Raw genomic sequence first — 27,333 nt, 5'->3', positions numbered from 1 at the left:
GTCCTAATTTTCAAAACCAAGATAAAAGATGTGATGGGCTGAAGCGCACCAGTCACAGGAAAGTCTTAAAAAAGTACAAGTATACTGAAGCTCTAATGAATAAGAGGTAGAGATTACTGCTGTTAGAATTGATTTGGTTTGGTTGTTTTCATATATAATTCTATATTCTTACAAATATTTAATTCATTAGCATTTTTATTGTAGATACATTAACTTTACTTCTTAAGAAAGGAGTTTTTTACTCATAATTTTTGCTACATTGCTTCCGTGGCAGGGAATATTGTTGGCACGCCGAAACAGACACATTATCACCATAGTCAGCCAGCCTACCTTTCCTTCTCTTCTTACAAGCACACGCTACCTTACAGGTGGATATAAAGCAGAATAGAGATTGGATGATGCATGCAATTTTGATGAAAATCAGTGGGGTGCAGGCAACAGTGTTTAGCTGTCATGCAGCACAGCAGCGGGAGAGAGGGGAGAAAAGATAGAGAGGACACTGAAGGAGGGAACATAATGCTCTATTGAGAGTGGTGAGGAAGCAAAGAGGGTGTGGACAGCAGTGAAGACACTTTTTAAAGATCATCCTAGTATACTGTTGAGACAAGGCACTGCTTTTAAGTCTGACTCCAAATAAAACAGCTGTCAAGAGTAAATATGAACAGCAATTATAGAACAGAAATGACTTATTTACTTTGAAAGAGGTCTTCTCACATGCTCTCTTTTGTAATTAAAATGGTCTTAGTCATCATAATTCATTAAAAAAAAAAATGCAATGCTGATTGACTTTCTTGGAAAATAAAAGTGGCCAGCTTGTTTCATGAAGAAAAATTATTAGAGTAGATTACGTACATGACAGTAACTCTCCATCACGACAACATGGTTATTTCTAGTAATGTCAACAACAATGATTAATTCACATTGGGAAATGTTTGTGGAATATGAACCATAGTTAAATAAAACACACATAGATGGTGAGAGACCACTTTAAAAACAGCATTTGATTTTAATACTATAGCATTTAGATGACAGTGAAATGTCATCAGGATGCAGTTAGTGAAAGCCAATTGAAGGCATGGGGACAAAAATGTTCTATACAACATAAAGCCCATAGCAATGGTTAGCAGCAGCTTGCATCTGGGAGAGCTAAACAATGTTTTCTTAATTTAATGCTACGTTCATAGATTGCTTACCCTCTTGAAGGGAGCAAAACAAGTACTAAACATCTGATATATAATCAATAATAATGTTGTTAATTACACATGAAGCAACATTACACATTACACATGCTACATTAACGACTCATCTGGAGTTTTGTCTTGTGTCATAATTCATAACTTATTAGATAAGTAAGCTACAATAAACAGGGAAATTAATGTTGGCAACTTGAAGTAGTACCTTTTGATTAACCTGTCTCTCAACAAAATAACCTGCTTCTATCCAGAATCCAGAGAAATCTCTGCCTGTAAGGAGCAAGGCTGAAAAAAAGCACTGAATGGCCGTGACAATCGATCCCTAAAGCAGCATGGTGTGATTGTATAAAGAACATCATATATCAGTAAACACAGTTTGCAATTGCAAATTCACACTCTATGCAAATACTACATGCTATACTACATGCAAAGCAAAAGTCAGAAATCAGCAACATCCAGAAATACTGCTGACTTCTCTGGCCTTGAGTTCACCTGAGATGGACTGATGGAAAATGGAAAAGTGCGCTGTGCTCTGACAAGTCCACATTTCAAACTGTTTTCTGGAAATCATGGACATCATGTCCTCTGCGCTAAAGAGGAAAAGGACCATCCAGATTGTTACCAGCACAAAGTTCAAGAGCCAGCATCTGTGATGGTATGGGGGTGTGTTAGTGCCCATGGCATGAGTTACTATCACATCTGTGAAGGCATCATTAATGCTGAAAGGTACATACAGGTTTTGGAGCAGCATATGCTGCTATTCAGTTTTTTGTTTTTTTTTCCAGGGATATCTCTGCTTACTCCAGCAAGACAGTGCCAAGCCACGTTCTGCACGTGTTACAGCAGTGTGGCTTCGCAGCAGCCGTATATCAAGCAAGAATGGGAAAGAATTTCACATTCAAAATTTGAAACTGTGATGCAACACCGTGATAAACATGCCCCCGCCCCAGCTTTTTTGGAACATGTAGGCATCGACATTAAATATCATGTCTTTGTACAATATTCAATTGAATTTAGGTTGAAAATGACTTGATCATTTTATTTTGCTTTTCTTTACATTTTACACAACAATCCAACTTGTTTGGAATCAGGGTTGTACAGCCCATGTATGGGAAACTAACCTGTCTTATGTGTTTCACCAGTTTGATATTCATGAAATCTTTTTTCTTTTACCACATTCTCCCCATGATCCAGTTCACCTGTTAAGCCAGAGGCCTGACAATATGATGCCTTAAAAATCAGAGGAGTGTCAGGATCAAAACAACTCTGTCTGAAGTTGAAGGTGTACTGAAATTTGACTTTAAAACGATCTCAATACTGTTTTTAACAAATAAAAAACAAGACATTTGTGGACACGGCATAGTTGAGCCTGAGAGCTTCACAAAAAACAAGCGGGCAATCCAGCATCAATCCAGATCCTCAGTCTTTTCTGACTTTGTACGCAATGGATGAAGACGTGAATCCATTTTGTGGAACTTATGAGAGGACAAAGGGTCAGACCATCCAAATGGAAAAAAAGGGTGGGGCAAGAAAAGAGAAAGCAGAGAAAAAGATCAAATAAGAGTTCAAAAAAAAAAAAAAACACCAGAGGAGGCTGTGACCGCTTCGGCCACAGACCGAGACAAATTTGAGGCAGTATTGCTACACCTCGACAGACGTTGATCACCCCAGACACTGCTGAGTGTCTTCAACACTCTCTTGTCATCAAACAATGCTACGCCACAATGTGACAGGGCAGAGACCCATGTTGCTGCTCCCTGACAGGGCAAATCAGTGGCAGTGGAGTGAAGTAGCATTCAAGCAGATGGAGCATGAAGAAACGCACACACACATACACGAACGCACACACACGCACACACACACTCGCACGCGTACATACACATAAGTGATTGTAAAAGTTATAGTGTCCTTTCCCGAAACAATGTGAGATCCCAGCAAGAACACACAATAACATTTTGCATTAAGCTTTAGCTTAATCGGTCTGAAGCAACTCATTTGTGATTTTTAGGGGAAAAGATCGAATAAAAGTGGAATTATTCAGTCATTTGTGATGGATAAAAAGCCCTTCAGTAACAGCAACTCTTATTATTTAAATGATTTCCTAAGGGTTTTAGTGTCACAATGCTTTATTGACTCATATTTCTTTTTTCATCTCTCTGGCAATTTTTACCAAAAACTTTGCATTGAAATAGTTTGACTCCATATCTCATTATCACCAGCAAGGTCAATGGGTGTCAGGGATCGAAGACAAAAACGGTAAACCAACATTTTTAATAAGTCGGGATTATCATAAAATGTTCATTAATGTTCCCGAGGGTCATTCAGCTATTTCAGTCCTAAAACTCAAACCCTCTGCCAGTTACATCTGGCCTGGACTTTAAGTGTTAATTCACAATCATCCCTGTTAAATTGGATTGTCAGCATCCTGTTAATTATGCAGGAAAATGTTGTCTAATGAGTTCATCCACCTAATCAACCATCTGAGCAAACATTAAGAAAATCTGTCCTTGCACCATGGCTGTAATTAGAATTTCCTGTTTGTAAATCCTGAGCAGTACACCCATAAGCCTAAAATCACAGATAATTGAGTCATAGCAGAAAAAAAAGAAAATTTCTAGATCTATGTAGGGAGTCAACGCACTCTGGTAATTTAAGCATTTTGTCTTGCATTTCCTCCTCATTTCCTAGTAGATTTATGCACCTCTGAAAACACCCTGATACGTCTTTGATAAAGTCAGCGTGTGTTGTTCCAAGCGCACAAGTGAAGCTGCATAACCTGGTTCTTGTAATTCCCTTTCTTTCTTTTGTTTTAATTTAGTGTTGGAACAGCACAGAGGACCTGACTTGATGTTATTATGGAAATATTGTGAGGAGACAGACTCAGAAACAGACATTGACAGGGTTTATTATTAGTCTTTTAACGCAACAAAAACAGAAGAGGCTTTTACTCTGAATAAAGTATGACCTCAGCGTTCCATCTTTATTATTTCATAGACAGCCGAGCAAGTGTGGTGGTGCACAGTGTCAGCACGAATTTGGTTTTCCCATTTCCTCCCCCTCTCTCATTGTCTCAATTTCAGCCTCAGGAGAGTTATTTTGAGAAATGGCTAAGCCAAGAACAAATTCTCTCTCATTGTTGCTGTTGACTTATTCAGTTATTCGACCATGTGGCAAATAGACACGATCTCCACAAATGGAACCTTCAGCTTTGAATGATTAATTGTCAAAAGCCTGGTGGAGCTTTCTGGCTGCAAGGCTTCTTGGCTGTTTCTGTATCACCCACAGACCCGTATGGCTGCTGCTGAGATAAATCGGCAGGAAACTCAAAAATAAAGAAATAAAAAAAAGATGCCGCTTTGACTGAGCATAATTTCACTTTATATAAAGTGTAGTTAAACAGCAATAAATTTACTGAAAATAAACCCGAACCTCCTGGAACAAACTGTGACTTAGTGCAGGATGGAATTGGGCCTGATTGCAGAAAGAATTGACTCACATTATAAGCCAGTTATCTAATTTTCAGAGTGAATGTTGACTGCCCTGGATATTTATGGAGGAATAAAAATAAGGATGAATAATCCATACCGCTTTCCACTCACGTACTGTGGATACTGTCAAATGTATCTTTAATAATTCAGTGTATTTTAAATGCCTGAGTTAATAAGATTATGTTTGCTATGTTTCATTGCAGCTCCAGGACGACTCTGTCATCAACAGCACTGCATTATATATACTGTAGAGAATACTGACAGTAATGATGCACACATAGATACAAATGCACAGAGTCTAAAACCACCACACTCTCAGACCAGAGGCAAAAACTGGGCTTCAAGACTGAACTTTGCACACAATTGGAGAAATATGCATATGCGGTATGTAAATCATACTTATATATATAAAAAAGCACTCCCACATTGACACAGAAATGTCCTTAAAAAACTAATCGGATATAAGCAGCTCTGTCAAAGGACACATCTGCAAAAAAGAAGCATAATTTGACCAGATACCATTGGTGAGGTCCTCCAGTAGTGCCGGAGCAGCATAGCTATTTTTAGCTATTTATCGTGCTATTTAAAGGACCAACAGTTTGATTAATTCCTTGATTCACCCCAAATGGACCTTTCCACTTTCATTAGCATGAATATTGTTATCTAGTCATGGTCATCAATGGTTGGAAAGGTAATGAATAATTATTTAAACATAACAATCATACTAAAAGAGAGATCACAAAATGTTTCACAATGCAAGAAATAAAATCACCAAAATAATAAAAAATAATAATAATACATGAGTACACAACAGCCCTAAAAATGAAGTTTATAATGCACGTAATTGAAATTCTCATCTGTGTGGACTACAAACTATCTAAACACTCACTGACACTGACTAACCGCCTAAGAGAATAACACTGCATATTAGATTCGGTTTCACATATTATTTTTCCATTTCCCCTTCACCATATCACACTCCGCTTGCTCTTGAGTTCATGCATAGTCTTAAGTGCACGTGAGGTACGCGCATTCTTTTCCCATAAATATGGTTTGTGTGTGTGTGTGTGTGTGTGTGTGTGTGTGTGTGTGTGTGTGTGTGTCTGGCCCCTGGTGATGAGCTTGCACAGGTTAGCGTGCAAAAGCGCTTCCAAATGTACATTCATAGCGTGTTTACTGTATGTGTGTGCGTTTTATATGTGCTGTGACAAATCCGCCAAGATCCTCTGCTCTCCTGCCCTGAGGTTGTGTGTGGTGAAAACTGGCACTGGGTGATGCGGGGGCATCAACCTGCTCCATTGCCTCCTACAGTGCTGGGCTGCAGTATTTCCAATGCATCAGCCAGAGCAGTGAGTGGAACCAATGCTGGTGTGATTAGTCTGGCTGGGGGGTAAATGAAAACCATTATCAAGGGTCTTTTTCTGCCGCATCCTCATGCAAAGCACAGGAGAGAGGTGATTTGAATTGCTAAAGCTGCACTGGCAAAGCTCATTTGGCACTGGACAATCTTGATCGGAGGCTGTCTTTCTACGTGCTGACTTTGTTTTGTTTTGTCATGTGTCTTGAAATGAGCATCATTATCAACTGCGGCTGATGCTCTGCTGGTCGAGTCCGACTGTGCAGCGGCTCTGTAATTTTCGTGCCTGCCACATTATCAGCTGATAAACCTTAAAAGGCCAAGATTATGCTGTAGTTGTATTTTTACAGATTTTAACTGAGATAAATCATGAAGCACCTTGTCCAGGGACTAATGTCCATACATATTTAATGGTCTACTATCTGATGTGCAGATTGTTAATACTGTACTGCCACAGACTGATTGTGCGATACTGAAAGTTCTGTCTGTACAAAGACAAAGATAGAACTTCTGCTGCATGTTTTCTTTTGTAAAAGCATCTCCAAACTTATAATGAGCCCCATATTTGAAAATGTATTCTATTTTCTTAATATACCAGGCTCAATTACAACTGTGGTCTCGAAAATATGTCAACTCAAAGTGAACTGGCGGGTTTGACTGGTTTGGGTTAGTAACTATCTTTGGTTCTTAACAAGCTTGAAACATACAGGAATACAGCACACACAACAAAAGCACACTGACAACTAGAAGAGCACTTCTACAGAGTGCAGACCTCCGCCAGGGCCAATAGTCTTTTTTTTTCTATGATATGCAAATCTGGAAGCGCAACTACTACACATGCCTGGATATATTTCCAAAACTATTAGAATTGTGTAAAAAGCATGGTTCTTTCCTAGCTGAAGCCTCATCATCTCAAGTGTGCATTTATTATGTACTTCTAAAGTGGAGATATTTAACATACCTAACTACATGTGCTGCAAAACAACTGCTTCATGTATGAATTTTGAGAAACTGCATGTGTAGGCAGAATACCAGTGGTACCTGTGAATATGGATTGTGACATGGAGTAATCTAATTTTTACAATTAGCTATGTTTTGTCACTATTAAACTACCGTCAACTGGATTTTAAGATGCACTGCATTTGTTCCACAAAGGCCAAACACCCTATCTCGCAATGTTAACTTAAGTGGAAAACAACGTGTGTACTGAACCAAAAATGATTTCCTTGGCACAAATAACAATGAAACACAAAATTAAGTCCACAAAACAAATGAACATTGCAGCTTCTCTGTCACTATTTTAACATTTATGCCAGTGAACTGAGGTGTAACAATTAAAAGGCACAATGAGAATAAATGAATGTGGTGCAAAAGAAGGCCCAAGGTGGAATAAACGTAGTTCCTGCTCTTAATGGGCCAAAAAACCAAACTTTCAAAAGAAAGAGATGATCTCTAGATGTCTCAAGGGTTCAATAGTTTTCACAAATTACAAAAAAAAAAAAAAAAAAAACAGCACAAAAGCTGGTGAATGTGAAGAAATGAATTATGCTTTTTTTTTCCACAGTACATGTGCGTAAGTGCCAGGGGTTGCAGAGGTGTGATGAGCTACGTATTTGTACAAAATTGTTCTAGAAAAGTTGTAGAAAAGTGAACACGCAGAATATTTTGGCTTACTTATATATGACTACATTATTCTCTTTTAATGAGCAATGAAGCATGGCATGCTGAGGAAAGTTTAATAATCCAAAAGGGACCTATTTAGAATGATGAAAGAGACTAATCCTGAAGACGCCACACTTCCAAGAGAGAACAAAAGATGGTGCATGAAGAAGCCTTTCTTTGGCAAAAAATGATAAGCGACGGTTTGGACTCTATGTAAAACATGCTCATTGTTAGCAGGGGGGGGTAAGTATACAAAACAGCAACAATGTGTTGTTGTGAACAATGCAAAATGGCAGAAGCACCAGAGCTCCCTGCTTTCAGCAAATTCCGTCTGGCTTCCTGGTGGCTGGCGACACCTGTTTTCTGTTTAATTGTTATGGAGCGAGGTCTCTCTCGCTTTCAGTCTTTCTTCTATTTTTACCTCCTCGTATTCCCGTGTTTTCCCCACTCTCCCAATTTCATTGTTGGGCATTCTCCCATGTATAATTCATGAGTGACACGCTTGTTTTACACACCACGTACCAACAGCCATGTTGTGGCGCCCTGAGGGGGTCTCAACCAAGCCAGCCTGTAATCTGCTTACACACAGAGCAACCAGCTCACAGCTCTCTTCACCAATTACACTCAATTCCTGGAATGGCCCTCTCTCTGACACGAGGTTGGTTGTGATCATCATGTCCTTCAAAGAGGCATACACAGCGAGAGCAGGAACACGACATACATGTTTATGTCTGACGGGGAGGTAATTGGTTGAGTGCTCAGCGTTGGGGCATCGCACCAGGCAGATAAAAGCACCTCTCTGAATTTGACAGTTGGTCTACTCAATACAAGGTTAGAGGGCCTACGTAACATCAACACACTGTCTGACCATAGAGCTCATTCACCAAGTTAGAGACTGAAAGCTATGCAGCTAACAGCAATTCACCTAAGAGTGCTCACAATTCATTGTGCACGGACAAAATCATCATCAGCTGCGCGCACCGAGACACACACACACACTGGCACACAAGCACACACCCCAGATATTGCAGGTAAATGGGGTAGAATGTAGTGCTGTGTAGTGGGTAATGAGTGCTGATTGTTTGTGACGGGGCTGTAGTAAGGCTGATTTCCCAGCTGAGGAATGGGGGCTTTGTACACATCACAGGGCTGTCAGGGAAAGACAGAAAATGGGCGCATGCTTCACCGCTCTTCAGAAATAGACAGCAAGACCCACTTCACTATTTAGCTTTAGACAGCAGACACAGGCAGAGAGTGACGATGTGAGTATTTTAAATATTTTGTGATGCATTTCTAGTCTATTTGCATGGAAATGTGCACTTGGGTGTTATACATTTGAGATGTGGGGGGGGGGGGGGGGGGGGGGGGGGGACATGGCTGTTATTAAAGGGCACAGTCAATTACTGACTCACAGGCGGTGTTTATGCTGAAATCTGCATGAGACTCGGTTAGACACATATAGTGGAAATCTTCTTTTTTCTTTCTTTTTGGTATTTTAATGGTATTATTATCACCCCTGTGATTAAGTATTGATTTTCTTAACATCTGAAGGTTTTCAGCACCAAACATGTAGGGTTGCTTCAAAACAATGTAGGCACTTCTCAGTCTATCTGAATCTCAAAGGCTGCAGCGAAATGAATTAGTGCACTCTAAAGATGATTTCTTTGTTTTCACTTTTATTGTGCACAAGTTACATTTAGTATTTTGCTGGAGTAATAATTCTTTTGATTAGTAACCGCATAAAGTTAATGGATTTTGTTTGCATACATCGCATTACAGCCTGGACTGATATCACTTTTTCATTAGGGGTTTCCTTACTTGATGACACATAGTCAATAATTCATTGATCTTGGTGTGTTTTATTCATAAGTCTTACTGTGTAGAGGGGATCATTAAAGAGACTTTTTGCAAGCTTTGACTACCACTCAATGGAGGCAAATGATTCCTTCTGAATATGTGATGAGAGCAGCAGCCTGCTGTGCTTAAGCTATCTATGATGACCTGTAAAAAGCTGTGAGTTCAGAGTTACAGGCTAATCCACACAACATAAATCAACAGCAGTAAAACAATAAATCTTTGTTTATGTTTTTAGTTTGACTAATCACTCCTAAGGAGAATGGAAACGGTTCATGTGGAGACTAAGACAGATATTGTAACACAGATGGGAATAGTGGACAGTTAGTGCAGCATTCGTGACTTGAAAGTGGGTAGTGGGTGAGATGATTGGAAGTTTTTTCCTGAGGAAAAGACATTAGACAGGAAAAATGTAAATTAAAACTTTGATTTAACTGCATCCCACAACATGTCTATATGCTAACTGGCTTATCAGACAGAAGTAGGTTTACCTCAAAGAAATACATTGGAGGATTTTGGCGCATTGGTGGAGTATCTTAAATTAAAACTGCAAACTGATAAACTAGAATTGGAAAAACAAAAACTGAAACTGACTCTCACACGAAAATGAAAAAAACAATGTTAATGTTAATTTTGAAAACATTGCAATCTGTTAATACCGAAAATTCTGTTCATATTAAAACCAGCATCACAAAACGGTTTTAACTAAATATTTAAAACATTGAATCAGTCAGCATGTTAGCAGCTTGTTTGTAACCGGTTCCAATGTTATCTTCACCTGATCTATCTCTTCTTTGCTCTGATCATTGTGTGTGTGTGTGTGTGTGTGTGTGTGAAACAAAGAGGATATTAATTATCACATGAAACTTCAGCAGCAGCACTCATAATTCTGCAGGGGCGGTGCAATGGTGCACTGCAATTTAGTAGGTACCATAAACAATAGTTAGACCAAAAGTGTGTACAAGTGAATTAGTACAGCAACAAGGAGAACTGATCCACAAAAGTATAGAATCGGTCAGATTGTCTCACATGTGAAGAAGAAACAAAGTGTCATTGGTATAAGCTAAAAATAAAATCAACAGTTAGCCCAACAGTAAGTTAAAATGAATTTAGTATCAGCAACACATTACCCTCAGACAACTCATATAATGGCTAGCTTGGTTGACAGCAGGGTAAGTAAATGAGCAAATCATAAAACAGCTGTTAAAAAAAAATACTCCAACAAAGCCGAATACTCTAGACTCACACAGTTGAGCATAATCATATGCACTCACACCATGATTTGAAAAGTTGCCATTTGCGACATTTACGTTTTCTCCTTTGCAGTAATGTGTAGCTGTCTGTTTTGACAGACAGCAGGCTCCCTCTACTGTATCTTGTCTAGTTATATGTATTATCTTTCATTCATTCAACTACGGTGGACGGTGAGTACCCACAAAGGCTAAAAAAAAAAGTGAGTTATGACAAAGAAACAGCACCTTATCTCTCTCTAGCTTCTTCTGTAATTCATCAACATGACCTTGTATTCTATAGCGCACAGGCTTTCCAATTAGCGGTATCACATGCCAATTAGGTATTCCTGGTGACTCAAACAGCCATTCATGATGAAGTATCTGAAACACTTTTGAGTATCTCCCACAGGCCAAATTAAATACTGTTTAAGCAATACATTTGCTTTGTCTTTCAAATCAATGCCTATAATGAAGAAATGAATGAATGAATAGTACAGCTTAGAGAGTAAAAGACAAAGTTATCTAAGTTGCATTGAAACCTACATGTCATGGGGGGGGGGTTAGAACCACACCAGCACATAACCAGGCTAAAGTGACATTTGTATGTTTTCATGCTGATTAATGTGCTGCAGCTGAGTAGATAACTAGCAATAGCTATAACTGATCAACAAACTGACAGAAGCAGTGCTCTTCACCAGTGAATGTTTGTTTGGTTGCTCATTCAGCAAGTTAAGGTGCAGGACAAAAAGTGCTGCTTTCTGGCTCCGCGTAACCGTCTGTCCAGCCTCTGACAGAACGCTGACGTTATTGTTTTTTGATTTTATGACTAAATAATTTCTTTTGCAAGACGAAGGTGACATATATTGTGAATAATGAGACCTGCTGTCCAATACACACTGCAGCATTAAACAACTGAAACCAAGTGAGGTGAAGAAAATAACGGTGCGCAGTCTGTTTCACCTCAAAAACCGTGCCCGCTCACATCTTTTATGACAATGACTTTTCCCAGAGCTAAGGGTGCAGCAGAGACACTGCTCCCCACCGCCAACGATACAATGTTCATAACATAGCTGAGTGTTGCCCCCTTTTCAATTAATTTTATTTGAGAAGCAGTTTTGAATCAAGAATGGATTCTGAATTGAATCAGACACCAAACAATCGGAATGGAATGGATTCATGAGATTCTCAAAGATTACACACCCCTTGCCTTTGTTGCTTCCTAATGGTGGCTGAATTTTTTATGAATAATCTACCAATGCCATATGTTGAATTGCACTTGAGAAATACTGTTGAGTAAAAAAAAAAGAACACTGATTTGCACGAGTCAAATACAGATAATAAATACAGTGTACTAATGCACAGTTGAAAGTGTAATGTAAGATGTAATGGATGTGAGCTTATATTGGCATAAATAAAAATAGTGCAAAAACAGCAGGTTTGCAATGTTGACATGGGAAACAACATCAACACAGTACTATATAAATGATGCCTGAGTTAAACAGTCTGACAGCTATTGGAATGAAGGACCTGCGGTAGCGTTCTGTCTTACACAATGGATACAGCAGTCTGTTGCTGAAGGAGCTGCTTAAGCCCCCCACTGTCTTACACAGGGGGTGGGATGGGTTGTCCATGATCGATGTCAGCTTGGCTAATATTCTCCTCTCAACCACCTCCTCGATGTTGTCCAGAGGGCAGTCCAGGACAGAGTCAGCTCTCCTGACCAGTTTCTTTAGTCTTTTCCTGTCCCTCTCAGAGCTTCCACAACCCTGGCAGACCACTGCGTAGAAAACTTCAGGAGCCATCAGAGTCATAAAATGTTTTTAACAGTGTCCTCTTGTGCAAAAGGACCTCAGTCTTCTTAGCATGTGGAGACGACTTTGGCCCTTCCTATACAGGACATCTGTGTTTTTTGTCTAGTCCAGTTTGTGGTTGAGGTGAACAACCAGGCAGTTGTACTCGATCACAAATTCAATGTCCAAACCCTGGATGTTCAATGGTGTAATCCGTGGCACATTCCTGCGGAAGTCTATCCCCATCTCCTAGTTGACCTCTGTGTATTCCACTTCATTCCCCCTTTGATACATGTCCAACGATGGTTGTATCATTGGAGAACTTCTTGATGTGACAGCTGTCAGCGTTGTGTCTGAAGTCTGATATGTAGCAGGTGAAGACGAAAGGAGACAGCACTGTCCCCTGCGGAGCCCCCATACTGCAAACCACCACATCAGTCATAATGCCTCACACACTGTGGTCTGTTGGTGAGTTTGTTGATGGTCCACACAGCCAGGTGGAGGTCTACTCCAGCTCCTTCCAGCTTCCCCCTGAGCAGTGATGGCTGGATTATGTTGAAAGCACTCCCACCATTCCAGTAAGTGGAGACTCAGTGGATTAACTTAATGGAAACAACTGGAAATGTGTCTGCTGATCACTTTACTTCGTACTGCTTTGAGGGCCAATACAAAACAGGACTTCCTTCAAAGCTGAAGGATCAAGGATGGCTCGATACCAACTTCAAACTTTGAATCTGTAAGACAAATATTTACTGATGGGATACTTAATCTTACCCATTGTGTAACATTGAGAATGAATCAGATTACATTTACTGATTAACCTACCTTATGGGGCAGGTTACTCCCCAGCGTTACAATCCATTCACATCTTGGCAAGACAAAGCAATTAATACATGTAAATTGCTTCACATTGTTACATAATGTACCTTGAAATCTGTAAACAAATTATATACCACTGTATGACACATGCTTAATTTTAGAGGCATCTTTTTGTTATCAGTTAAAGTTAAACTAAAATTATCCTTTGGTTTCAACTTCTGCTGTGCTCTTATATCATCAAAAATGCTAATTAATTCAGTAACATATTAACTTGCTATATTGATGAAAAAAGCTGATGCAAATTATTGCATCAATTTTGTGAGTAAACAAAATATCTCCCCTTTTTCTTTTCTGGGGTGGCATCTGTCTCAGGCTGATACACCAGAGTAAGAAGCACTTTCTTGCGCAGTGTTTTGTGCCTGCTGTGAAGAAACTCCCACGTGCCCTCTTGCAGGGCTCCCTGCATGGATGCCTGGATACTGCTGGATGAGGTGAAATCATCTGCTAATTTTGTGTGTGTGTGTGTGTGTGTGTGTGTGTGTGTGTGTGTGTGTGTGTTTGCATGCAAGCCTTTTAAAGTGCATGTGAATAGTAGAAAGCAAAGAGTGAAAACGAGAGAGAACATCCAAATCAACATCCTGTTAAGAAAACAGAGTGAAATTTCAAAGAGATGACCACTGCATAATGAACGGCACAATTTGATATTTGAAACAATTTTAGTGAATGAATATTCAAATACATTTCTGTAAAGTATGTCCCCAACCAAATGCACGAAATATGCAAAGTGCTCCACCACAGGATATGGACACCAATCATTCATGGACCAAGTAACATCCACAGCAGATCATGTTTAGCATCTGTTGATTACATCTGCAAACTTGAACACAAGATGGCCATTTAGTTTTCTGGAACACTGGATCTCAGGGACTACGAGCATTTACTTCTGAGTAGTTTGAAATGAAACTGCTGTTCCTCCGTTTGTTGATGTTGAAGCTATTAACAATCTTCATTTACATATGGAATGATTCAAATGACACGATGAGAACACTTTTACTTTTTAATACGAAGAAGAAATGCTGCAATGTAAATGCAGAATCTCACTTGGAATATCCCTAATCGCACCATTACTTATTGTCACTATTGACGATAGAACAATTAATCCTTTACAGACAGATAACTGCGCACCATCCCACCCCAGCAATTTCCTTGTCGCCATCCAAGACGCTTTGATACATTTGTATTAATTATGTAGCATCTTATTTCTGTCTATATGCATTTATGCTCAACAACGAGCACGGGAAAAAAAAAAAAAAGAGAGAATTGAAGTAGGCTACAGAAAACTGCAACTTATTTCTACAATAGAGTCACCATATTCTGAAAAAAAAAAAAAAAAAGATTTCAAAAGAAAACGATTTTCTTTTGGGCATGGAAGAAAAGCTCAACTCCAGCCTGAAGAAAGATTAAGGCTTGCCTCCAAAAGACTCACCTGGTTGTGTGTCTCACTGTATTTGTGAAGATTGTGCCTTATAGGAAAGGCTGCACATAACATTTCCCTTCAAGGGAGAAAAAAGATAAAGATTGACTTGACTTTAAGCTGATTGTTATGCCTGAACAAGTTGGATTATCATCATGTGTCTGTGCTCTGACAGCCTAACATGAAGACTGGCAAAGCTGAGCTCCACTCCCAGGTACAGTACATCCCCTTCTGGCTGATGATTAGCTACATGCCCATTATGACCTCCAACCTGGTTAGGTGCAGCGTCAACTGGGCTTTGTGGAATCTGACCCACTTTGGAGAGTAAGCCATGGTAATGCAGTCATTTAAGCAAAAGAAACGTGTCATCCAGTAGCACTTCAAGCCTCAAGTGCCACTTGGACAAAGTTTGTAGGGTTGCCAAGACATAGCCAAATGGCAATCAGTTGTAATGAGCTACACTCTGAAAAGCTAAGTGAAGAAAATCCGCTGGGAAAGCTACTGGAACATGAGGTAAGCATGCTACTGTGTAAATCACCAGAACATTAACATATTTTCAGTCTATCGTGGTGAACCCACACTTTGTTCGTCTACTTCCAGTAGCTTTTTGAACTCTCAACTCCTACTCCCACCAGTGTGTGTTGCTCCTCTGGCCATTTAGTCTACTATATGTGGCGTTTAGTAGATGTTGCATACCAGGGCCGAAAAAATCCTCACCCGAGCCACCTTGCTTCCTTGATCTCAAGTAGGTCTAGATGACACTTGCACAAGAAAAGCAATCAAAATGAAGAAATTTAACATACAATAAAACATCAAATCACCACACACTGCCGACCCATACCCCATCAATAAAAGTCAAGGCTTTGATACTTTTCTCCATTCTTGGTACTTTGTCAAATCCCAACGATATATTTCACATGAGGAAGCCTATGCCATGTCTTCTGATCTAGTTGGTATGCATGCAGTCCCTTCCCATTATCACAGGCTTTACCTTTTTCTGACATTTGCTCTACTATGCAGTCTTTGCTTTCGTGTGACATATTGTTAGGAACATCGGTGCCCAGAATACTGTTTAGTGGTTTCAATTTTAGTCAGTCACACTGTGATCTCTATCCTTTTTTGCAGTCAATGCCATGAGTCAAACTGTCCTTGGGGATGTGACCGGGGCAGACAAGAATGGCCCTGACCTTTGTCACCATATGCCTCTCAAAAATATTAGTGATCTGCATTCATTCAGTGTAATTTTCCATATGGCATCAACAGCAGGCCGACAGAATGTTGCAGGCCTCTGACTACCTGGTCACCTTTTCTATTTATTTTTGCTCCCTGGCGTCGTACCTTCTTTTGACCTAGAATCGGCTGGTTGGTCTCTGACCTTGGCTCCATGCCTGTCCACAGTGTCTAATCATCCTTTAGCCATGGATTGGCTCCACTCTCCCTCTATCTCGCTTTCTCCCCATTGATTTTGGTCGTTTTATACCTGAACACAGTCATTAATCTGATTATGACTGTGTCTGGGTCCAGTTCATTAGTCTGGCCCAGCTGTAATACAGGCAGATGCCTGCTGGGCCATAAGGATTCATCACAGAGCCATTGAGGCCTGAAGAACACACCATGTAGGACAGAATGACACATATATACACAGACAGACAAACACAACCATAGGAGTGAAGCTTTGTCCCAGATTTTGACAATGAGAGAAATTTACATCAGAAATACTGACAGCCAGATGAAGGCTAAATTATTTTCTGCCTCATGGCATTTTAGTTTTGCAGCTCCTCTATACATACGTGGCATACATTTCAACACTGGGATGTGACAATTACATTTAGACAAGGATATGTACAGTGAATTCTAAAATCACCACTAAGTAACCACTTGCTTCATGTATCAGTAACAAGGATTGGATTAACTAGTTCACTACATTAAGAGACTACAGTTAGGTGGCCAGAATTTGTTACCTGGTTAAAAGTGAAAGGCTGTGAACATCCCTGCATTATATAAATGAAAGCACAAACGGGCATATAAAGTACTTAGTTCATTTATGTATTACTTGAAGGATGTGTACACATCACTTACACATTATGTGATTTTGAGAGAGGCCACTGGCAAGTGAGACAATTGGTAGGAGAGGGTGATTATGAAAATTGAGGGGAGTGATAGTATAAATGCAGTCATTGACGGAGCATGTTTCTGCACCTCTTGGGGGCACTTATGCTTGCCAGAAATCTGTGAGACATAGTTTGCAAAACGCATGACTTTGGCCGACATTGCTCTTCATTAAGTGCGGGTACGCCTCCTATTTGGTGACATACTTGCACAAACTTTTGGCTTGTTTTGGCAGGAACTCCATCCCCCTCATTCTCCTTCTTCTCTGTCTACTTATTATTCTTCTCCTTCACAGGAGATATCTAATACTTTGCTGAAAAGTCCATTCTCAGTAATTGTGCTATGGAGGCTTCAAGTTTCAACATCACTCTTGTGTAAGTCAAATACTGGACCAGGATTTGCTCCCAAACACTTTGTGATGTCACAAATGATGCTTGAAGGCCCACCTCTGTTGTCCAGTACCTTTGCTTCTCCAGGGCATTCTAAGCATTGTGATACTTACATTTTTTATCCCTTGTTCTTACAGACAAGTTTAAGTCAGGATGTCCCACAAAGTAGTCCATGCCTTAAATATTTCTGTAACTCTGCCAGGGAAATGGACCCACCACTAGAATATTACATCACTGTCTCCTTATCAGAAAGAATGTCAGTTGGGGTTAAAAGCTCCTCAAAATGTTCCTTCCGTCTTCCAACAATAGCCTCTCCAAATAGGATTAGTACTGCAGGACAATGGTGGTAATGTAATTCAGTACATTTGCACGTCAGTGACTTTATTGAACGATCTGGACAGCATATGCAGTATGTATTGCTTTACTACTCTAATAAATTACTGAGAGGTGATATCATTCCTGCCAGATTTTATAAGAAGTCTGCAACACAAAGTATTTGCCATTAGAAATCATTTTAACATTGATCTAGACGGCACTGTTGTGAAAGTTGTGACAAGTATCCCTCCCCCCATACTCTCTCTTTGAAAAGGCTGGAAAGCAGAAAGGGACCGGCTTTGTTCTCACCCACCTGGAGTGGAGCCAGTTCTTATGATTAATGAAAAACTAGACATCACAATATCACAAAATAACTACCCGTACACATAACTAAAATCACCCAATATTCTGCAAATCTTCACTCATGTTTTTCATTCAGTTTCATTGAATATAATATTTCTGTGAATTTCTCTTGGGGATGAATAAAGCATCTATCTATCTATCTATCTGATCTATCTGAATAGTGAATTACAGTTATAGTGTGATGAAAACTATCAATGCTGAAGTTGGGATTGTGGATGAGTATTTAGGGATCATGTTCCAAGGTCCATGTCCATCTTATACTACCAATCAATGTTGACATGTTTATTTAGTCATGACCTTGATCTTCCTCTGTTTACAATGTGTATTTTTGTTGATGGATCTTAATCATAATTTCATCATACCCAGACTATCTCTCTACCCAGTTAACTTTTTTTCATATGTATGTGGAGTGACCCATGAAGGTCAGGTCATTTAGGTGATTATTTATTACCACCTGTGAGGTGGCTGTGTGCAGCCTCCACAGGGGTCACTGGTCCCAATTCTGATGAGAAGACTCTAAGACACATATGTCAAACCTATTCCACAAAGGGCCAAGTGGCTGAAGGTTTTCTTTCCAACCAAGCAGCAGCACACCAGTCTTGACTCATTTCATTAGCTGATCTCAGTCTTCAGACAGCTGATTGGTCAGACTGCGTGCTCTTGACTGGTTGGAGGAAAAACCTGCAGCCACACGGCCCTTTGTGGAATAGGTTTGACATGCCTGCTCTAAGAGATACTCTGTTCACTCAGAGAATCATAATTTAAAAAAAAAAAAAAATGGGAGGAGACATAGGGCCTATGGAAACAAAGATATGCCCTCCTCAGGGGGAAGATGGCTGGTAGGACATGGTGGTTAAAAGATGGAAGAAATTGGATTGAGTGGATGGGGTGGGGATAGTATATGTAGAGAGGGAGAGATGATGAGAAGAATGGTGGTTGGACTAGTTGAAGAAGGCTATCAAAGGGACAGAAAAGCCTGGTTTGATCAGACGGGGAGGTTTCACTGGGTCAAGCTCCACAGGAAGGAAAATATCAAACCCAATTGAATCCACATCATATAATCTTCAAAGGAGGTGGGTACTGTATATATGAAACAACCTTTTCTCTTTCTGTCTCTCTCCAAGCATAACAGTACCTCTGCCTCTTTTAATTTCTGTTCTGTTTAATCAATCCTGTATATGTCACTCATTTAAATTGCTATTTTTGATTTCTTATGTTAGTAGTTGATGGAGATTATTGATGGGATTTTGTGGAAAAAAAAAATGGAGTGTTTCATTTAATCATCTCTCAGCCTGCATAGCTCTTTCCACAGTTTTTCTCGAATTGAGCATTTCAAAGTGCTGTTATTTTAGTTTCCTTTGCTGCTTTTCATACACTTTAAGGATGACGTTAAAGATTTCATGTGTTTTTTCTGCAATTTCTTAAATAGCCCTTGGTCTTACTCCACCACTTTGTATCCAAAATGGAGGGAGTCCATAAATTGGGCATAGTGGTCAAATGATGAGCCCATTTTGAATCAATAGAACACTGCACCCTTGGAACAGCTTTTTCATTTGACATTTTAAAAGGACGTGTTTGCTGGGTGGGCAATAGAATGGTGGCTATTGTTCCTTTGTGGTGCTCAGATTGTTTATCGACTAGGTGAGCGTGCACCCGTAGCCCGCTGTTAGTGTTCGAGTCCTCTGGAGACAAACTGCAAACTCCTGTTCATCTGTGCATCAATACATGAGTTGCATCAGAAAAGTGAGGGTCAGACAACTTTTACCAGTAATGCAAACACATATATGGTGCATGCCCACCCAAGAGAGTAAACACAACACACTAACACAACTAACTACACAGACACACACACACACACACACACACACACACACACACACACACACACACACACACACACACACACACACGCGCCTCAAAAAAAGGCAATCGGACCTCCAAGGAAGGAACAATCTTTCTTAGCCCATGTAGTCAACCTGATGCAAACATAGAGCAAACCATTGTAACAACCCTGAATGATATTTCTATGACTGTCGACCACAAGATGAAAATTGTTCTGTTCAGACACACACACAGTATTCATCCGCATTGTTCATTGTGGTTTGTGATGGCAGATCTGGCTCCAAAGCGATGTTGACTGATTCTGTTAATAATCCACTGTGCGACAATTGAAAAGTCTTTAATATTTTACACCATCATGCTAAATTTTTAGCATTGTGCCATGTCACCCTTCACTGAGGTTCTGTACTCTCTAGTTATTTCACCACCATCAGCAAAAATAGATGGGTTATACAATGTTAGTTATATGCTGAAGGGATAATTAAAAAAGATTCCAAACATGCACCCACTCAGATAATTACAAATTAGCCAGTATTTGCATAAATAAAGCAGTACATCAATTATTAACACATACCTCCTACCATGCCTATTCTTTATGCATCTCTTATGAATTGCTTTCATTTTGCATTCAGGGCTGCATCAGGCAACTTCAAATTAATGCCATTCAGTTCCCAAGTCTAATCCCCAATATCATGATTAAAATTCCCATGGCTTTTATTCGCCTTATCAGAGTAGCTCCATGTTGAGATAATGTGCGTCTTTACGACTCTGACAAAGTTGCTGTGCCATTTGTAGCTTCTCCACTGATATTTGACAGTTGACATTCAAATGCGGTCCTTTCTACCTGGATGCCGCTGCTCACTGTTATCTATTTCAGCTAGGCTGAGCAAAAAGGTGCATAGGTTGGGTGCCGCAGGCAAAGACAGATCTTCAAAACATAATGAGGGTTTGCCAGGATGCCTCAGTGCCTGGTCCCTTTACAGAAAAGGAGAAACATACTTTTATTCTTCCTGTCAGGGCACAGAGGCCCTACCTTGGGCTAATGCGCTGTTGTTTGAATATATGCAGATCACTCAGTAATTATAATACCAAAGGTTTCGTCTTTTCAACGTTTTTCTTTCACCTCTTGTTAAATGAAAGGTGCTGTTCTTCTAAGTCCGACTGGCTGACCATTACAGACCACAGCCGCATGCTTTGAGAAGTGAAAAAAGGTAAGAGACAGGAAGGAACTAAGACACAACTAAGAAGCTGTACAAAGAACGTACGTGTGTGTGTGTGTGTGTGTGTGTGTGTGTGTGTGTGTGTGTGTGTGTGTGTGTGTGTGCGCGCGTGTGTGTGTTTGAAAGCTTTGATTGTTCTTATACGCTCGACTGCACAGGATTTTGGGCAGGCAACCTTTTTGCTTGAAGCTCCAAGACTTCTCTCCCCTTATCTCTCTCTCTCTCTCTCTCGCTCTCTCTCTCTGCCTGTTTGTCATTCTTTTTTATTCCTCTTTTGGTCAGTGTAGAAGCTGTATGCCTCAGCTAAGGTGAAACAGCGTGGATGTGATTTCTATAGCTCTGTTGGAGACCAGCATCTCATCACAAACTGGTCTCGGCTGGTTGGGCGAGCGAATCAAATCCTGGATAGCACAACCAAAACTATTTCAGTTTGAGGCTGGGGACCCTGCCTCACATCTCAGTCATTGGGGCACGTTCAATTGGATGCATTCGATTCAATTCAGCTCATATGTGGGAAGGAAAAGGGGGACTGGTGTTGAAAAACAGCTGAGATTATGAAATGAAAGTTTGAGAGTGGCATACAAACATGGGATTTAACCTATGGTATCCACTCTGAGAGTTTCTGGGAGTCACTGGTCTCTCCCATACACTGTCTTTATATGCGACTAACAACACAGGATCACACAATCAAACCCACCAAGACACTAAATAAAACATTCGGGATCATACACTGAAAACTTAAAAAGCCTGAAACATATTCGCCTCAACTTTTCTCAGAAAACTGATTGGAGGTTATTTAAGGCAGAATGAGTCACTCTGTGGGTCTCGCCAATGCTGGAAGCTCACTGTGTATGACATCACCACATGCAACTCATATGCACTACTTTGTGCATTATTAATTAGGAGACTTCTTTCCTCTGAGTGGTTAAGTGGCATTTAAGTCCGCCTGGCTCCTTTGCCTCCTTGTGTTTTCTCTCTCCACTCAGAGCTGCTGGTGTCATAATTACATCACTGGCGCTCCACCACTTTAAAGGTCTCACAGAACACTGGCGCAGAAAAAAACGGCAAAATTCTGATACAAAACAAAGCATTAAAATAGTATTTAAAGCTGATATAATCCATATTTTTCTTTTAACAATGGATCAAATAACTGTGAATGCGAAGGGGGTTGCTCTTAATGACAAACTCAAAGAGAAGCTCTACAGAGCATTTTAGCATCTTCTAACTCATTGATTTGGTTTTACACCTCTCGGCTTTGCCATTTTGGTTCACTCTCACTGCTCTCATTGTGTAATTTCCAGCCAAGCAGCTGTTTTCACCAAAAAAAGTTCTTAAAATCGACTGTACATTACCTGCCCAACACCAAACAACTGACAAAGTTAGCAACTTGCTAGAGTGGAGCATTTAGCAGCTAAAAGAGCCAGATGTTTCCTTGAGGAGTTGGTGGATAGCAAATAAAAGTGGGTATGGGCTTAGACTGATGACATGAATACTTAAAATGAATGTTACTGAAGCCACATGTCTGCCAGGAGCTCCAAGTTCACCATATCGATGTAAAAGGTTGCAATGCAGGATTAGGACTGTAGGTTTTTGAAAAGCAAATCATTAAGACAGCATTTATTTAATTGACCTTATCCATGCAGAGACTTGGAAGATTTGCATATAATACTGGTATCAATATTACAAAACTCAAGCAGTTATTGCTTTAGCATGCACATTTGTTAATTATACTATTCAGGAAATTATACCTCCCAGTCTAAAATGGGTGGTGGGTAAATTTGGTCTATTGATGATGGTAAAATGCATCCGCAATTGGCATTCTGTCAGGGACTAAACTACAGATTTTTCACATTCGATTCAGACTGTGTGTTTACGTGTCTGAAGAGTCCATCGGGGTACTGTATATCACTGGAAATCCGTATTCCTACCATTTGCTTGGAGTGCAACAGAAGTACTTCTAAATTCTAGCAGAGTGTGGCTGATTTGTTGTGTTCGGAGGAGAGAAAGTGGAGCCACAATGACATTGGCCAGTTAGCTCAGTAAACTACAGCTACTCTCTGTACATGTGTCTGTGTCTGCGTTGACCTTTTGCTGATTGTGAATTAAGTGTCAGTGAGTGCTTCAAGTTCCTGGCCTTTGAAGGTTATACAGACGAACTGCCCAGCTCTGTTCACTACTGGACCAATAAACAGCAAGTACACAGGACAACTAGAATCTCTCTGTCTCATGCTCTTTCCCTTTTTTTTCCCCCCAGACCTCCTGTATCCTTCTATCTTTCTGAACATGGGATATCTTCACACCCACTCCCTGGGAGATGGAGGGATGCTGAAAATGAAAAGAAAAACAATTAGTAGCGCTGATAGGCCTGTGTGAGGTAATGAAATTGCGTGTCTCATTGTAGCGTGTAATGGAGAGCAGTTTGAAGTTAATTGAGGGGAGATAGGACACTGGGCCACTGTCTGCCGGAGTATTGTAGCTGGGCTCAGGGTTTATCAGTGAGAGAATCACTGAAGCCAGAAACAAAAAAAAAAAAAACGATTCCTTATCAGACCTCACAAATGGGAATTATCTTGCTTTAACAGACTAGATAGTGAGATCAATTGTTATTGCAATTTAATTCATATTCTTTTCATCAGTGGCTGGGTCAGGTTCATGGGTATGAAAGCACCATTCAGACTAAACGTTTCAACCAATCCATGTGCAAATGTGGTGACATTACTATTCTATTATTTATTAAATACGTATTTCAATACCTGTCCTTTAATGTAAAATGAATATTTTGTTCAGTTTAACATTATACATGTCCATCAGCTGTAGAAAATCAGTAGTTTTTATAATAGGGGCTAGCTGGTAAACCTTCAGAAACTTTGCAGTCTTGGCTCTGGCGTTCAGGTACTTTTCAAAAGGAGACAGAGTGCCACCTTCTGGTGGAACAGCTGAATGGTGTAAATGTTCTGCTCCACCAGCTTGTACTAAATGTCCTCATGAAGGTGGTTTGTACAGAACGAGCATAGCAATTAAAAAACTGCCTAAGGATGGTTGAAATAGCTCAAATAAAGTACATGAGCTCTTGAACCGGCAACAGTAAAACAACGACAGGCAGCCTCCTGGTTTGAAATGATTTAAAAGGGCCTTTTCTAATGTGCAGGCCCATATGCAGTATTATATTTGGACCTGTGATGCTAATCGTGTGCTTCTTTATTCTCTCATTGTCCTTACATAACCAAACAAAAACTGATGTGACCTTGTTCTTCTTTTTGTGACTGGAGTTCTTCCCAAACTTTAAGTAATCTCAGATTTGAGGCACATTTTTCATGCCTAACTGCGAGCTGGCTGTTGAAACAAGACGCATGTATCAAAAAGCCAGACGAAGGATGAAGAATGGAATAAATCCTCTGGTTTGGGCAGATTTAGGGGGTGGGGAAAGAGGAGTGTTGACAAAAGACAATTAAACGCAGCTTGCCTACAGTATTGATCATGTCTCCCTGATAGGCAGAGCAGAACCACAGCACCTGTATTCATTAAACAACCTGTTTAGCAACCATGCAGCGGAAGGAGAAGTCAGGCTCTGTTTGTGAAACAAAGCGCCACAGGCCAAGAAACATCTGCAAGATTGCACGGAAACTTTTCACTGGAGCGTGACGGAAGCAAGGAACAGAGAGGAAGGGGGAGGACAGCTCATGACCTTGTCTCAGGAAAAAGGAAAAGAAAGAAAGAAAGAAACCAAAAACAAACACTAACAAATATTAAATTGGGTGTGTTTACCACAATAATAATTGAAATGCGAGAAAGGTCATTTATTGCTTTATTGCTTTATGAACACTTATTCACTTTTGAGGCTTGAGGGTGAAATGTTAACAAGTTTGACTCGTCCCTGTGAAATTAAGAAATGCTTTGGCAAGTCAGATGAGTCAATGAATATTAAACAGGCGCCACACATCGAGGCCTAATTTGTTTTGATAGACTTGTTTTATTTCGAAAGAATGAGGAGATTGCTTTAACCTATACCTTAGCTACTTTACATTCCACAGAAGGGCCTTCCGCAGCTTTCTTTCACCCTTCAGTGGTAACTCTTCATTCTAAAAACCTCATTGAAAATAGGTCATTTTCCAGACGACAGACTATAAATGGCAGCTCCTGTAAAAATGTGCCCATAAATAGTCAGGGGATTTAAAATGCAATGTTATAGACCCACTTAAGCAGTTACGTATGTCCTCAACACTCATGTATCGATGTAATTTACTACTATAATTATCGGCAAGGTTCACAAGCACTCAATTCTCTGTAGTATTTTGAAGGCCATACATTATGTTCTATAAAATAAGGGATAGAAACGACATCGCACGCAGAGTTTAGAAATGCCAAAACATCCACACACACTTCAAAGCTACAAAAAGTGCTATTTATATTCCTCCGACTGCAGAAATGGGGCATCAACAGAAAAGCTCAAAGATTTCGATTAAAACCTGAGACATGAATGAGAGTCAGTATTCTGGCCTGCCTTCCCACTGGTCTCCATCTCTGATGACCTTGACCCTACACTGAATCATCGTACATTGCCTCAGACAGCAAAAAGAACAAGCGGCGTGATCTCAGTTGTCCTCATTTAATTCCCACATCTGAGGGAAGGGAGCGAGTATATGAATGAGAGCTCAATAAAAGTATAAGTGCTAAAGCTCTGACATGAGGGAGAGCTCAGTGTCTGCCCTGTCTTACCCAGTGTTATCTATCAAACGTGACCTTGACCTGCTGCTACAGCTGAGGACATCTCCAGGGAATGCAGACTGCAAAGACACAAGCAAACTGGGAGGAAGGCAGAGAAGATTTTCATATGCCATTGACTGACCTATTCATAGATGAAAGGCTGCATCGTTGATTGATTTTCTTTTTTTCCAGCAGGGGTGACCTTTGGGTGCAACCCTGGCATAAACTGAACTCTGACAAAGGGGTGCTTGAACTAAGATGTGTGGGTACAGGACAGCTTTTCAAGATTAAAGGACACAAGTTTTGCAAGGGACAAACAGACTTCGAAATAAAGTTGTGTTTGTTCTTAGGGGGTAATAGTCGAGCTCTGCGTCATGTACAAGGTAGAAGAGTTTATGGTTGTAACGAATGGCCACACTCGAAGGCAGGGTTAAAAGCCAGCCATCGTAGAGAGGGATGAGACACGATAATTATTTGAATAAGGCAGGAAACCTTTTTCCAATCAAAAACCATTTCTATTTTAGAACATTCTTCACAGGCCACACTAAATTAATGAACAAACATATCACACTAACTTCTAATGCGATGGCTGGAACTGCTTCACTTTAATGAGGCATCTGATGTCAGATGGTGGTGAGGATGATGCTACAGCTAGTTTTTCAGGTCAGTCTTTGCAAGAGTCAGTTTTGAAAAGTGCTGCCAGTAGAAGGTTGTCCCAAACAGAAATAAAAACTTCAGTGCATGTCTCCTCAGAATGGGAAAATCCTCAGGACAAACATACAATAACAGAACTCGAGCAGAGGGAGGTTACTGTACCTAGCTTTGAGCGCGTTGTCACATAAAAAGCACATCAGCTGTTTCCACATAAAACGGCGTTGCAAATATGTTTAGTTCCTTTTGTTTATTTTTCATGTCCAGAAACCTCTCACCAAATGCCTGAAGGAGTTTTCACACTCACCAGCTTATTCACATGTTATGGCAGCCTTTTGTTCTTGCAGAGTAGGAAAATGCAGAGTGTTAGCCCTTTCTTGTTGCACTTGCCACAGCTTTAATTTCGCTACAAGTGATTTCACATTTGAAAGCAGAGAGCTGAGAAGCTGCTTGGGACCTTGTGTGCTTGTTCGACAGCGCCAAAGAGACTTTAACTTCATGTGAGTGCATTTTTCTTTGCAACTCATCCAGTTTAGGATGTATTGAGCTGCAATGATGCTCTTTTTCATCAGCGCAAGCACGTCCCCACAAACTAACTTCGGCTGATTGGCTTTCCTTTCACTTCAACAAAACATAGCCTGGTACGCCAGGTAGCTCACCTGGTGGAGTGTGCCCCCATGTGGCCATTCTGCAGCCCTTTGCTGCATGTTGTCCCGTTTCCTCCTTTCCTCCTTGTCACTGTTCGATCCATCTATAAAGACAAAAGACAAAAACAAATAATACTTGAAAAAAAATGAAGCACATTTCTCTTGGACAGCTCAACATTTCACATCTACTTGCATTGATGCATTGACCCTGACTTTGACCTGGGCAA

The 27,333-nt window shown here is 40.2% G+C and overlaps 1 long non-coding RNA gene across 1 annotated transcript in view; it reads right to left on the bottom strand.

The window, feature by feature from the left end:
- LOC143329252 (uncharacterized) overlaps nt 1-27,333 on the bottom strand; it is a 154,736-nt gene that overhangs the window by 103,128 nt on the left and 24,275 nt on the right. The window contains exon 2 of the long non-coding RNA XR_013077874.1: nt 27,119-27,210. This is a non-coding gene — a long non-coding RNA (uncharacterized LOC143329252). The remainder of the gene's footprint in view (nt 1-27,118; nt 27,211-27,333) is intronic.

Source organism: Chaetodon auriga, chromosome 12 (assembly GCF_051107435.1).
Source record: "Chaetodon auriga isolate fChaAug3 chromosome 12, fChaAug3.hap1, whole genome shotgun sequence".
In the NCBI taxonomy this organism is placed as follows: Eukaryota; Metazoa; Chordata; class Actinopteri; order Chaetodontiformes; family Chaetodontidae; genus Chaetodon; species Chaetodon auriga.
This window is presented reverse-complemented; position numbering and strand designations above follow the sequence as displayed.